The sequence below is a fragment of the Ictidomys tridecemlineatus genome, chromosome 1, assembly GCF_052094955.1.
Source record: "Ictidomys tridecemlineatus isolate mIctTri1 chromosome 1, mIctTri1.hap1, whole genome shotgun sequence".
NCBI lineage: Eukaryota > Metazoa > Chordata > Mammalia > Rodentia > Sciuridae > Ictidomys > Ictidomys tridecemlineatus.
Window position 1 is genome coordinate 1,310,543 of NC_135477.1, and position 11,291 is coordinate 1,321,833.

Here is an 11,291-nt window from a genome sequence, read left to right on the forward strand (position 1 = left end):
AGCCCCCAGAGTCCAGTGCAGTGGTGTTAAGAGGCGAACAGGTCAGCGGGGTTAGTGCCTTCAGGAATAGGACTAGTGTCCCATAGAAGAGGCCCCTTCCACCCTGTGAAGATGCAGGTGGAAGGTGCCATCTGCAGCAGAGAGCAGGCCTCTCCAGGTGTAGCGCATTAGCCCCAGCTGGTGCCATGGTCCGGGACTCCTGGCCTTTAGAACTGTGAGAGATACATTTCTGCTCTTTGTAAGCTACTCAGTGTATGGCATTTTGTTATCGCAGCTGGGAGGGACTGAGATGACCATATTTTGTTTATCCATCCACCTGCGGTCTGTCTGTTGAAGGACATTTGGATTGCTTCCACATTTACACTATTATGAATGATGGTGCTATGAATATGGGTTTCTGAATATGTATTTGAATTCCTGTTTTCAGTTATTTTGATTGTCTGGGGAGTAGCTCCGTGGTAGAGCACTTGCCTAGCATGAATAAGATCCTGGGTTCAATCCTCAGCACTGCAAAACAAACAAACAAAAAATATGAGTACCACTGGTCATACAGTAATTCTATTTTTAACCTTTTGAGGAGTTGCAACATGGCTTTCCAGTAGCTGTACCCATTTACTTTTCCACCCACAGGGGTAGGGTTTCAGTTTTCCCACATCCTTATAGAAACTTGCTATTTTCTGCTTCTTGACGATTGCCGTGCTGATGGTGTGAAACGGTGCTTCATTAGGGTTCTGATTTGCATTTCCCTGATGATTAGTGATGTGGAGCATTCATGAGGTTGTTGGCCATTTGCATATCTTTTTTTGGTCAGTGATCTATTCAAGTCCTTGTCTGTATTTGAATTGGTTTGTTTATTTTTTGTTGTTGATCCACCTTGAACTTCAAGTTCATTCTAAAACCTGTAGGGCAGTTCTTTCACCCACAAATGGGCCAGCGTTTCCGTAAACACTTGTGTAAGCATGTGGGGGCAGTGGAGGACGTGCTGAAGACCCCCGAGATGCTCCGCTGTGGGCTGGTGAGGTGGCCCCAGTGGGTTCACAGGAGGCCACCTGGAGAGGGGCTCCTCCCTGCTGTCAGCGGGAATAGCTCCCCAAGCGGTCCCAGGCTGCAGGAAGGGGATGCAGCAGCTAGAATGGGATTCATTAGTGTCCTTTGACTGCAGGGAAGATCAAATCCCAACCTAATTATTTGTAAAAGTGCAGTTTCCCCCCTGAAAATTGCAAGCTTTTAATAATTGGCACGAGAGGCATCTGCTGCGCACAGATCGAGGATGATTTAGTAGCGTCTGCCTCACCAGCAGAGCCCACAGCAAATGGAGACACAGCCAAAGTGGGGGTGCCTCGGGCGGCAGTGTGATGGGAATGAGGAGCGCCTAAGCGAGTGATCCTGGGTCATTATTTAATCAGGGTAGAGACGAGGGAGCTAATAACCGCTCCAGGAATAGGATTTAATGAGGAGAGAAAAGGCAAGAATTAATGCAAAGGTCAGCAAAAGATGTGCAGTTGCTGGGAATTGCTGATGAGCCCGGTGTCCCGGCCTCCTCTGCTCAGGAGCGATTTGCAATTATAGAATATGGGTAGTTAATTTGATAAGAAATAACAATAATAGTCCAGCATTTGTTTAGTTCTTGGCTGTTGACAAAGCCCTCTCGCACACTCAGTGGATTCCTGCCGAACTCCTGGGTGGGCGTCGCAGGCCGTCCTGGCCAGAGGGGCCTGTGCGGGACCCCAGGTTGGGAGCCTGGGGTGAGGCTGCGCTGGCTCCCACTTGTCCCTCTTGGGATGGCCCTGCCAGCCCCTCAGCCTTGCCCAGCCTGGAGTGTGACATGTAGAGAGTGGGTCCAGTTGGCTCAAGGCCTCCTGCAGAGTGAGTGGTGGAAATGTGGCCTCCATTCAGGCTGTCCCTGTCATCTGCACCCCAGGTGACTTGTGGGTGACAGGTTGGACTTAACAGCAGTGTTTTACTCCCTCTTTAGTACAGCGAAGACCTGGCAACAAGAAACGGCTCAGCGATGCCCAGGGCAGCGCAGCTTCTGGGCAGGTGGGCGAGGACAGCAGTGACACGTGTTCTGCTTGGCCTCTTGACATCGGGGGGTCAGTCCCTGCAGTCCATCCCGTGCCCAGTGCTGCACACTCTGGCCAGGGGGCCTCTGTGAACATGGGCTTTTCACTGGCAGCCCATACTGGCTCCTTGCTTGTAGCAGGCACCAAGGTGGCAGGTCCTGGAACAGCAGGCAGGGCACCCCAGCGGCCAGGGGATGGAGGGGACCCCGCAGACAGGAGCCTTGCTCTGTGGCCTGGTTCAAGTTTTTGTCACTGGCCTTCAGTGCTGAACCACTTCTGACTCAAGGGACACTTTGCATGCCCAGCATGGACAGTGACCTCTCATGGTGAAGGCGATCCCCCACTCACTGTCTTGACAGGGTCACAGTGAGAAAAAGTGTTGGCAAAGCCGCTCTCCCACTGTCTTGACAGGGTCACAGTGAGGATGAATGCTGGCAAAGCCACGCTGGTTGGTGGGAAACCGAAACCATGAGACCCTTTTTTATGTAATTGGGACTTTGCATTTTCATGCTTATGTTTCTCACAGGAGGCATGAGTATGCTGAATGCCAAACAAATTAAATTTCAGATGGCTAGAACAGAACAGGCAGTTCATGCCTTGGAGGCCGTTCTACTACCCCTCAGCATATCAAGGACAAAGTGAAAGGCTATACTTCTATCTTAGTACATTGTGGACAAACCTAATAACGGACAACAATCATCCTCTGAAAAACAAACTCTGAGAACTAGTGCACCTTGACTGAGAAACAAACTCTTTGAGAACTAGTGCACCTTGACTGAGAAACAAACTCTTTGAGAACTAGTGTACCTTGACTGAGAAACAAAGAAACTCTTCGAGAAAGCAGCTCAACCAGTTTTATGAGAATAAATTTAGGAATTAATTAAAATAGCTTTATAAAACACAGTTTTAGAATAATGTTAGAAATATTATTTTATTTAGATTCTTAAGTTTAGAAATTTTTAAGTCTTTAGTTGTATAGGTTTCTGATGTTTTAAGGATGATTCATAAACTTTAGGACATTTTAAATATAAGATTTAAAGGGACTTTTTTAGATGGGAATTTTAGATTAAAAATAAAGTACAGGTGTACTTTAGGTTAATGATTGGCTAGGAGACTTAGAGTCTGCTTACGTAGTTTGGCATTAGTTAATAAGAAAATAACATATCTTGGGAAAAACAGTAATTCTTGGGAAAATCTGAAGGATGTAGATTGGTGTGCCCATGGTTAAGGAAATGTCATGTCTTGGCAAAGTTTTAAATTATATAATCAGTGACGTATTGTGAATCTATAATGATGAGAAAAATTGTAATAAAAGGGGACCCAGAGAAAGCAGCTCTAGCTCTCTCTCTGAAGATGGCTCAAACGGAACGACTCCTGCCTCATCTTTTTGCCACTCCTCCTTCAGGACTCCCTGGACCCCGCTGGGGCTGGCCGGCCCCCGGCACCCTCACGACTCTGATGGGGCTAGTCTGGGCTGCAGAGGGACCTGCTCCACCCTGGTGCCAAGAGGAGGTGAGCAAGGCCAGGGTGGCTTTGTGCCAGCCCCAGTGCCTGGTGCACATGCCCAGGGAGAAGTGCAACAGGGTCCTCACTTCACAGTTCCCTTCTCCTAGGCTTGGCCCTTTCTTTCCACATTTGGAGAATAAGAAACTTCTTTTCATGATGTGGATCTTTAAGTTGGGATTTCTGCTGTCCTCAGAAGAGCCAAGATCCTCAGCAAACGTCTGGCAACTGAGTCCGTCTTGAGAGGATCCTACTGACTTGGTTAAGGCGCAGCATGGGGTGTCTGTGGTCTGCCAGAGACGGCGATTTGCCAGACACCTCGAGTCTGTGCTGGACGTAAGGAACGTGGAAAACGCCAATTTTAAATAAAGGGGAGTCCTGTTGCTTTTGTAGAGGGACATAGCTTTCCGACACCAGCTCCACACTTAAGTGCCGCCCGTGTGATAATGGGCTGCAAGGGGAGGAGCAGGAAAGTCCCCAGAGAGCATCTGGAGCTGGCTTGGAGGTGGCTCTGGGCTGACAGTGGTGGACAGGGCAGGTCTGAGCATTCCCCTCCTGGAGCACAGGCTCCACCCAGGTCCACCCAGGACGGACACGGGCCGGGGCTCCCAGAGCTGAAGGATATCAAGGATTGTACCCAAGGCTCCCATTTGCTCTGAGGGGAGCAGGAACCCTTCCCAAGGGCCAATAGCTCTGGTGACTGTGTGCAGGGCACTTCAGTGACACCAAAGCCCCCACGAAGCCACAGCCATCACCTCCACGTGGCACTGGAACTCCAGCCCAGCCACAGCCATCACCTCCACGTGGCACTGGAGCTCCAGCCCGACACATACAGCAGGAGCTGATCATCCTCTATGATTAGCACCCAGGGACCAGTCAGGGGGCCACTGTCCCCGCTCAGGCCACTGAAGCTCAGAAACACAGGGAGATCCACAGGACACAGGCTCTGGACTGGCACTAGGAGCCTGTTTCCTGGCACAGTAGCTGAGGTTCTAGTCTCCCGGGGCCAGCGAGGCGGAGGCACCAGCTGACTACACCAAGGAGTTTGCCCACGTGGACTCCAGCCTTGTCCCCAGGGCTTCCCTTACGTGAGGGACCCTTCCCTCTCTCCTGCGGTCCCAGGAAGGTGCTGTCCATGTGGTCATCAGGCCTTGTCACCAGGGCAGAGTGGAGCCTATGGATCAAGCTCTGTTTGAGAATGACGGCCATTTCCACCTGGACCTTGGTCTGGAGAACCCTAGCCCCCGTGGCTGACAGGCGTTTGTCACTTCCTTTTCCTCAGGGCTGGCTTCCTAAGGGTCAGGCTAGTGGGCTCATTTCAGACCTTGGGTGGAGGCCAAATGCAGGGTCGAGGGTGGGTGTGATGGGCGGTTCCGAGAAGGACACACCTTAGTCTGGTGCCTTAGTCTTGTGTCTGCACAGTTTCCAGGGCGTCTGTTTGCCCTGCATGAGCCGCAGAGCAGTGATCATGCAGATGAGCCACGTCCCAGCCAGTGGCCAGTGAGCATGGTGCTGATGTGTGCCCAGCAGGCTCTCTGCGTATCAACTGTCAGCAGCTCTCCCGTCCACCTCCTGTCCACCTCTCCCGTCCACCTCTCCCCTCCACTGCTGGAGGCCAGGCCCTTTCTTTCCATTCTCCACTTCACCATGAGGCTCAGGCCTCACCCGGCCAAGAGCCAGGACAGTTTGCACTTTTGTCAGGACCTGTTGGCCAGGTGGCTCCCAGCGGATGGGAAGCCGTCTCCAGGACAAGAGCAGGGCTTCCACCACGTCCCTGCACAGCCCTCTAGGGGACTTCTCTAAGTACAGAGGCAGACCCAGGCCTCATGTCTGCTGACCGACTGGCCAGGAGCCGGGGTCCTGCCAGCCCTCCTCAGAGCCCAGGGAGAACTCTCACCTGCTTTTACATAGTATCATAAGGATGTCGCTCAGGAACAGCAGGCGTGTGGGCACAACCTTCCGTGCCCTCTCGGGTACTCCCTGGCCGCAACCGGGAAGCTCCTCACTGTCCCCCCCAGTCCTCTGAGGGTCGCCTGTTCAGCTGACTCTCTCCTCCCCTTGCCTCTGGGCTCTTGAAATCTCCCATCTACCTGCTGTCTCTGCAGCTCTGCTTTTTCCAGAACATCATATAAATGGGATCCTACAGTACGTGGCCCCTTCAGGCTGGATTCCTAGCAGCCTGCTTTCAAGATTCATCTGCATTGGAGCTGGGCATAGTGACCCATGCCGGTCACTCCAGCTACTCAGGCAGCTGAGGCAGGAGGATGGCAAGTATGAGGTCAGCTGTGCAACTTTTTGAGCCCCTGTCTCAAAATAAAATAAAAGGGCCAGGAATGTAGCACAGTGGCAGAGCACCTCAGAATTCAATATCTAGTATTGCAAAAAAGAAAGAAAGAAGAAAAAGTTCATCCTGTTGTCAAGGGGCTTGATACTCGTTTCTTTTGCCCTGGACATGTTCTGTGTACGGATGTACCACAGGCGTATCAAAACTCACTAGCTGAAGAACGCCCTGGCTGCTTGAAGTTTTGGGTGAACAGGACAGAGCTGCTGTGAACACAGCACACAGGTTTTTGTGTGGACAAAGTTTTCAGATTGGTTGAGTAAATTCCTACGGGGAAACTGCAGGATTATGTGATAACTGTAAGAGATTGTCACTGTCCTCCAAGGTGGCCGTCGCGTCCTGCCTGCAGGTGTGAGTCCCCGTGCTCCGCGTCTAGCGGCACTTGCTGCCATCAGTGTCACTGTTCCCATGGGTGTGTGGTGCCGCCTTGCTGTTGAAGTCCCCTGAGTACAAGTGGAGTGGCCATCTCTGCATGGGCTTCTATTCAGATATTTTGCACATTTTTAAATCGGCTTACTTAATTCCATATTTTTGAGTCTTAAACATTCTTGGTGTATTTTGGGGACAAATCTGTATTTAGTTGGTATTCTCCAGAGAAAGGGAATCAAGGAAGTGGGTAGAACAAGTCCCAGGGCCAGGGGGGAGAAGGCCCTGGCTGGAGAGCTCTGTTTTCTTCCACCTCCTCGTGACTCAGACCCTGAGGGTGGGAGTGGTGCCACCACCTGGAGGGGACAGCCTGCCCAGGGAAGTGGCTAGATGCCAGTCATCCAGACTCACCCACAAAGGCACACGGCAAGCAGAGTTGATTCTGGGCACAGCACGGCACAGCGTGTCGCCCATGTCCCCCTCATCTGTGACTGGGCTCTTCATTTTCTTTATAGTGTTTTCTGCTGAATAGAAGGCTTCACTGTGAACAAAGTCCAGCTCACCAAGGTCTTTCCTTCCATGACCTGTGCCTTCATTATCTGGGACCTCATCTACAAGGACAAGTAGATGTTCCGTTTTCCTTCGGAAGATTCACGGTTTTGCCTATTACATTTATGTCTACGGCCACTTTGAGTTGATTTTATTTTTTTTTGATATGATTATGTATCACAGACATACTTTTTTTTAAAAGAGAGAGAGAGAGAGAGAGAGAGAGAGAGAGAGAGAGATTAATATTTATTTATTTTTTTTAGTTATTGGCAGGCACAACATCTTTGTTGGTATGTGGTGCTGAGAATCGAACCCGAGCCGCATGCATGCCAGGCGAGCGGGCCACCGCTTGAGCCACATCCCCAGACCATCACAGACATACTTTTTAAAAGTGCACGGCTCAGTGTTTTCTTGGTGTATTCACAAACCTGTGCAGCCACCACCATTCATTCCAGAACATTTTCATCTCCTGGGCAGGAGCCCTGCCGGAAGTGACTCATCTTGAGCTCGTGTTTAGGTGGGAAGCAGGAGACCCAAGGACCGAGGCAGCTTTTGCACACGTCCTTGCATTTGCTAAAACACCAGCCTTCTCCTCTTGAACTGCCTTTGTAACTGTGGGCAGCGTGGACCAGGGACGGCTCCTGGCCACTGCTCCGTGTGTGTTGGCTGACACCGTGCCCTTGGGATCACTGAGGACTGCTGAAATGGGGCAGAGGGAGTCCTCCTTTTTGTCCTTCAGATCTGGCTCTCTGGGGCCTTCGCCTTTCCACAGAAACTCTAGAATCAGTGTCAGTGTCTGAAAACTGGCTCACTGGACGGTGACTGGAATCGTGTTGAATCTCACATCGAGCTGGGAAACCTTAGCCTTCCGAACTATGGTCACAACCCTCTCTGCCTTTATCTGGGTCTCCTTTGATTCCTTCACTACTGTAGGGAAGACCCCTGCAGACGGGGTGTCACGCAGCACTTCCTTGCCTAAGTGTATTCCTGAGTAGTTCAGTTTCTGGACCTATTATAAATGGGGTCATTTTTTTAACATTTCAAATTCCAGTGGTTCATTTTGGTACATAGGAGATTACCAATAAAGAAAGCACGTCTTTCTTCTTTATGAGAAGAGCGTGTGCTGCTGCCATGGGGTGGAGTGTTCCGCAGCTGTCAATTAGACTCGGGTGATGGATGGCGCCCGTCAGTCCACTCGGCCTCGCTGGCCTTGGGTCTGCTAGGACTGTCGGTCACTGAGAGAGTGGTGTTGGGGTTTCCTCCGTGACCGTGGGTGGCCCCCTCCTTCAGTTCCCCTGCTGCTTGCTGGCGTGTGCAGCACACTGTGGTTGGTGGCAGACCTGACAGAGGGTTGCGGTGCCTTCTGGAGAACTGGCTCCGCGGAGGCCGGTCTGTCTGCGGTGACACTCATGTTCTGGAATCTGAAGTCGGTGTGGCGAGCCCAGCTTTGCACTGACGCCCGCTCCACAAGGGTGTGTGCCTCTGCGGCCTTTGGCTTTTCCCGGGTCCAGTCTCCCTGGGCTCTACCCACTTTGTCAGTCTCGGCTTCTCGCTGGTTTTTCTAGGCCCTTCACGTTTGGGGTGACTGTTGACGTGGTTCAGGTGACAACTATCGCGTCTGCAGCCTTTTCACCTGTCTGTCAGGATCACTGTTCCCTTTGACTCCCACTCCCACCTCACTTCTTTTGGTACCAGGGCTGGAACCCACATTGTTGAACCACTGAGCCAATCCCCAGTCCTTCTATTTGTTTTCATTTTGAGACAGAGTCTCGCTAGGTGGCTTCGGGGCTCACTGAATTGCTGAGGCTGGCCTCAAACTTGTGCTCCCCTGCCTCAACCTCCCCAGTGCTGGGACCACAGGCACCCCACAGTTCCTCCACCCCTCCTGTGTTCCCTGGTTTTAAGTGGGCATTTTCTCTGATTCCATTTTCCTCATTTCTTGGCATATCAATCATAGCCCTTTCAAGAATGTTTGGTGGTTTCCACATGGTTTGTAAAACAGACCTTTAAGTCAGTTCACCGTGACACTCTCCAAAGTCTCCCTTCCCCCCATTTCTGGGACAGCCTGTCTCCACGCCACTCACCCTGCGGGACTCGCCTGGTGCCTTGCTGCCACTGTTATTTTGAGCACTATCTTAAAAATAAAGGTCACGAGAGAATAAGAAAATTCAAGCTTTTCCTTTGATCTTCACGTATTTCCTCTCTCTCTGTGTGTGTAAATGCAGGGAGAGCCTGCCTGGCCTGAGCAGGACGTGCCGTGTGCAGGGTTCCTGAGAAGAGGTGGGACCAGGGCACTGGTCTCCAGGCAGCAGAGAGCCACGAGGTGGCACACACAGGAAGTCTGGCCACACAGAAGCCCCCTCTGCTCCAGCACAGCTCCGAGTTGCCCGATGCCAGAGGGAGCCTGGCACCAGAAGGCAGGGTGGATGGCCGCTGAGCCACCCTCTGGCCTCTATCCCGCTCCCTCTGGGGTCAGGGCAGGGCTCTCTGCTCTCCTTCTGCACTGCAGAACCATGACGCTGCCTCCTCCCGCGGCCTGCTTTCCAGACAGGTCCTCATGGAGCCTCCCTGGGCTTCTTAGGGCGGGGCTGGTGCTTTCCCTGTGGTAGGCCTGCCTCCCGGGCTGTCCCTGCCTGCCAGGCCTCCAGGTGCCAGGGGAGGGGGGGGGAAGGGAGGCGAGAGCCACCGCACGCACCAGGGTGCAAGGAACACGTGGTGCCCCCAGCTGACGAGGCCCCGTGCTCTGCCAGGGACAGGTCCTGTTGGAGGGAGCCAGCTGTGACTTTTCTTGCTGTCCTTACAGGCTCCGTCACCTCAGCCCACTGTGGCCTCCCTCCAATGAGTAATGGTGTGGAAGTTGGCTGAGCTCCACCTCTAACCTTGAACTTTCCTTCCCACCACGTCTGCGGGGGCAGTGGTCCCTGTTTTTACTAGGTGTTGGGCTGTCCCCGCACCTAGAAGAGAGCAGGGGACAGCGGATCTGCTTCCTCAGCCCCCTGGTGGCCTTGAGTATGTGTGGTTTGAAAGTAAATGGCTTTGTCCCAGGGGTGTTGGGGCCCTCGGCAGCAGGGCTGAGAGTCTCGCCTCTGGTGGTCTCCCACTGGACGGGTGTGGCCACTGGATGGGTGTGGCCACTGTCTCCCCACTCTGCGCTTCAGGAGGGGGCCACACACAGGGGCAGCGACAGGGATGCTCCCGGAGGCTGGTGGAGTGGTGCCAGGCCACGTGAGCTTTGCTCATGGTGTTGGAGGCAGACAGCTGACTTCTGCCTGGGCCTGTCCAGGTCTCCCCAGGGCCTGACCTGCTCTGCCTTCGAGAAAGATGGGGGCAGAGACAGCTGAATGACAGAAAGTTGGCTTCTGTTCCCGGATGCTTAAATGAAAACTTATGAAAGAATAAGCAACACAACATAAAACAAAACCTCTCCCACTTACTAGTAATTAAATGCTTAAACATTCAGATTACCCATATCTTCTGTTTATCAAATCGCGAGTAGCCTTACGGCTATAAAAGCGTGCGTTTCTCAAGTTTCCCAGATGTTTCATGGCTGTGCTATGGTAAATCTCAAGTTGTCAATTAAACCCTCTTACAATGGAGTGGCACAGCAAACAAAACGTCAGCTCCAGCAAGCAACAAAGCCCGGCCGCATCCAGATTTCCATTATTAAGAAAGTAAATCTTCCTCTGCTGGAATAGAGACATAAAATACCATGTTTTCACTGGAAAAATGATGTGGGAAGATGGCCTCCAGAGACTGCCTGTCAAACACCCTTGAAGAAACACTTCTTGGTGTGTCGTTGCAATGAGCGCTCTCTAAATTGAGCGCCAGCTGAAACGGGCTCCGCCAAGTGCCGTGCACACCCTCCTTCCCCACCAAGAATGGAGGCAGCACTTGGGAGCAGACGGGGCTGTCAGTAGGAGACTGCCCGAGGCTGGCCCAGGAAGGGCAGATGCGAAGAGCAGGAATCCCAAGGCACGCACCGAGCGGGCACATGGTCACCCAGCAGCCTGGAGTGCATCTGAATCCGAGCAGTCTTCGGCTCTGAGGGACACAGGGCTGCCACTTGCCCATCTCAGCCGGCCCGGGCAGCGGTGCCGCCTCCTGGGCCTGGTAGAGGCTTGTGCTCTCCTTTGGGAAGAGGGAGGCCGTGGGACGGTTGTCTCAGCTGAGGCCCCGCCTGGGCCTGCATCTCTGGTTGCACCTCAGATTGCAGCGGTGGCTGTCCCAGTCAGGTTTCCGAGGCTGTTGCGGTGGGGCACATCGTCCCAACCCTCAGCCTTGCTCTAGGATGCTTTCTAAGTCAGAGGACGGGCACGGGCTCAGGTGCCACGGGCACGGCTGGTCTCTGATCCCCCACATCTGGGGCCTGTGCCGGGAACCCTGAAGCCCTGTGCTGAGTGGAGGGGCCATGGAGGCTCCTGCAGAGCATGGTGCCCCAGGGGCTCAGGTGTGAGTGACAAGCCTGCAGC

The 11,291-nt window shown here is 52.8% G+C and overlaps 1 long non-coding RNA gene across 1 annotated transcript; it reads left to right on the forward strand.

Moving 5' to 3' along the window:
- The first annotated feature begins 3,229 nt into the window (after positions 1-3,229).
- LOC144367499 (uncharacterized) lies at positions 3,230-3,954 on the forward strand. Its single transcript, XR_013426943.1, has 2 exons — positions 3,230-3,575; positions 3,677-3,954. It is a non-coding gene; the product is annotated as an uncharacterized LOC144367499 (long non-coding RNA).
- Positions 3,955-11,291: the final 7,337 nt, after the last annotated feature.